This window comes from Morone saxatilis, unplaced genomic scaffold (assembly GCF_004916995.1).
Source record: "Morone saxatilis isolate NCDOM2014 unplaced genomic scaffold, NCSU_SB_2.0 Contig17, whole genome shotgun sequence".
Taxonomy (NCBI): domain Eukaryota; kingdom Metazoa; phylum Chordata; class Actinopteri; family Moronidae; genus Morone; species Morone saxatilis.
In genome coordinates, this window is record NW_023339729.1 from 10,315,105 (window position 1) to 10,318,753 (window position 3,649).

At 39.5% G+C, this 3,649-nt stretch overlaps 1 pseudogene; it reads right to left on the bottom strand.

Annotated features, from left to right (window-relative positions):
* Positions 1-3,257: 3,257 nt before the first annotated feature.
* LOC118327660 lies at positions 3,258-3,370 on the bottom strand (annotated as a pseudogene).
* Positions 3,371-3,649: the final 279 nt, after the last annotated feature.

A 3,649-nucleotide genomic window follows, 5' to 3' on the forward strand; every position in this document is an offset into this window, starting at 1 on the left:
CACAGAGGATTTGATTTGCTCAGCAAATATTCATCACACACAGCTAACACTGATCACACTCAAGCGGCAGCCATATAAAGACCTTGTCAATCGTCAACCTGTGTATGTGGGGGCAAAAGCTTAGTCTGTCAATCATTGCAGACAGGCCCTTTGATTATTTCTGAACATCAATCAGCAGACTGTATATATTAACTCTGCTCCCCTTGGAAAGTAAAAAAGCAAAGAGTTTAACCTTGATTTGCAGTTTGCAATATGAAAAGCAGGTTTTCTTCTTGATCTTGTCCCTTATGAATGCAGTCTTTCAAATTGCCGTTTTGGCCATGGCTTGAAATCACACAGTCTCTTATTCTTAGCGTTGACAGCTTGGGCAAACTAACAGACCACCTGACATGTTGTACATTTTAAATTAAATTTTTCCAGAATACTCCCATGTCATATTTTCCTTTGCTTTTGCGTGGAATAGATGTGTCTGTATGGAGATAAGAGGAAATCATCAAAACACACAGATCAAGATGGTGAATTAAATTCTAAAAGGGTTCCTTTAAGGTTTTATTATCTCTGTGTCAACACTTTGCCTTCCAAACTGTCACAGCAGTGATTGAATCGGCAGGACACAGAAGGACAAATACATCAGTATTAAGAGTCAGAGTTCCGCTGAGTACATTGCACACACAAGGACAATAACTTGGTGAGCCTGGTGCTCCTTCACGGTAACAAATCACAGGTTTATGCAATAATTAAGGACTCAAAGGAGATGGAGGGCCTAAGAGTCTAACCCCACTTTGATGGTCTATCCATCCAGTTTGCTTTGTGTGGGTGTGTGTGTGCTATTTTACAAACGACAGGGGCATTAGCTGTCCCACCTTTGAGCTAAAAGGCTGTGACTGTCCATTTATTATGAGTGTCTCTAAGCCTTATCTTTAAAAAGCAAGGTGGAGTTTTAGTTCAACAAACATTTGGAGGAGGAAGGAGCTGTTCCAGATGCAAAAATTAGCTCAACGGTTGAGTTAAACCTCAGCGGGGATTTTTTTTGTTTGTTGCGTAAGTAACATAAAGCCATGGAGAGATAGGAAGCATCAGTGAATACATGTCTTTTGATGTGTAGCATATGAAGTCGGTTCTTCTCCGGAAGTTTTACAAGGCAGACAGAGAACATTTTTGCATGATTGAGTGAAGGTAAGTGTTGAAAATGTGCAAGTGAAACAGAGGGAAAGAAGAGTCAAAAGTGGAACTGGAGTTAACATTATGCAAATTTACGGTGTCTGGATCAAATGTTCACAAATGAAGTGTCTGTTTGATTGACATCTTCTCCTAAAGCATCTCCATCCCACTTTCATCTGTTTCATCAGAATAAAGATAGAATGGATGAGAAAGTGATCCTCTCCAGGTGTGCAGGTTTGCCATTATCTCTGATGGATCTCTTTTTAGCTCAGAGAGTAAAAACATGCAGCAGAAATTGTGGAGGCAGAAATGGAAGGAATGCAGGAGAAAGCATATTAAAGTTAACATTACCACAGTACTTGTATTGCTGGCAAAGGTGACATCAATTTACTACATGGCAGAATTGTCCACACCCAGTCCACATCCTTGATGGGTCCAGAATGAGCCGCTATAGCGTAGTTTTCTCAAATGAAGGGACCATTGTGAGTGGAAATTATTTTTCTCCCTTTCATTCAAGTTGGTGCTTGTGCCCCCTTCCCTCCTTGTACAGAATGATGAGTTTGACACCAGAACTGTTTTCACACTCATCTACTAAAGGAGGAAACTTACTGTGTGCTGATCTTAAATCAGAGATTATGTATTTATAACATGATTTTGATAAAACCATGATTCATGATCCATTATGCAACTGGCCTGGCCTGGTTTGAGTTAGGGAGTTGGGCAGTTGAAATCTTGAAACCAACAGTATTTGCATAATATATTCTGGGTTTTTCAATGAGGGAGAAGGAGTATGTTCTTTTAAAAACTGGTAACTTGTTAATTTAACTTTTTTGTGGACAAGCATATCACACACACTTAGCACAGTATTTCCATATACCTTAAAAAAACCCAGTAAAGGGTTCACTTAAAGCTGCAGAGTCAAGAAAGATAGTTGCTGATTCTCATTCTCAAGTTGTCAGATAAGCTTTGGGACTCAACAATTAAACATCTTTCTTAAATGTTTATATGAAAGTTACCTTTAAAACCATTTTATGGCTTATTTTTAAAATCCTTAATCATCCCCATGTTTCTACTGCTTTGCACTTGACAAGAAAAGCAACAGCAGAACACAAAGCTCTGCTAAGCTGTTCTTCAGCTCTACTAAGCTTATACAAATGGAATCCAAGAAGAAGAGTCTATCAGCTGTTAGGGTGCATTGATCCAAGCGTGTAATCATCCCAAGGATCTGTCATTTTTGGAATTATCATGTGTTTCTTTTAGAGATGATTTACATGGAACATTTCATGTTTTATTGCTATAGCAAACTTGCACTGGGCTCTGCTGCAGTAAACATCATGGGGGAAAGCTCAAATGCATCTTTGTACAACCTGATGAAGACAATGCCTTACAAACAGTGACTTTTGTGAGGTTTCGCCAAAGTGAAATGGTTGTATTCTTTGTATAATTGGTGTTGTTTTAGCAACCAAGAACAGTTTTGAAGCTATATGATGGATTTTCAGTGCTTGTTTCACTATCAAGCAAGCACAAACCAGTGGTTTTAACTCACAATATAGTGGGTACAGTTTGATAATTTCATTACAACAGCAGTGCCTCTCTTTTTGACTTTGTGATTTGAGTGAGAGTGTGTGTTACTGTATCTTCCGAGGCCATTATTTTCTGCCCTCATTTCCAGTCACAAATAGCCCAAATGCATGTGATGCAAATGCCTGGTCTGGTTGTTTTACCCCTCATGGCCATGAGGTGGCAACACAAACCCAGATATCAAGCTCTACCATGTTATCAGAGCTGCTCTGTCCAACCACATCTTTCCCTCTCCCTCTCTCCCTCTGTCACTGACTTATGATTAATTTCTGTTTCAGCAGAGTCCAATCAGCTGTATTGGCATGTATGGAATGACACCAGTATTATCACTACATTAAGGAACATCACATCAATACAAATGTCCTCATTATTAAAATCACGTAGCAAAAGATATAAAAAATAACAGTGAGGACAAGAAGTAGCCTGATATGAATAATTTAAATTCAACAGGTCACATGATGTAAATATATTTATAGATATATTCATGTGTGCAGTAAACAGTTCTTGCATTTTGTGGCTTACAGCACCTGGTATTCCCAGGCGGTCTCCCATCCAAGTACTAACCAGGCCCGACCCTGCCTAAAGATCGGACGAGATCGGGCGTGTTCAGGGTGGTATGGCCTTAAGCCATCAAATACAACAGAATATAAGCCAAAATTCAAAAAGAAAGTCAAAATACTCTCACACAGAGACCCAGATTAAAGAAAATGAAATTCTGCCTCTGGCTTTTGCGGATGACATTTCTGACGTTTTCAGTTTCATGTGACCACTGAAATTTGCCAGGGCACATCCATTCTTTGTAGCAGGTTGCTAAGATATTTTGCCAGCTCAGTTGAGCAGCAGGGGAGGTAATGGCACTGAAACTTTCTGTGAGCTGCAGTGTCAGCTCTCCACTTAGTCTATTAGG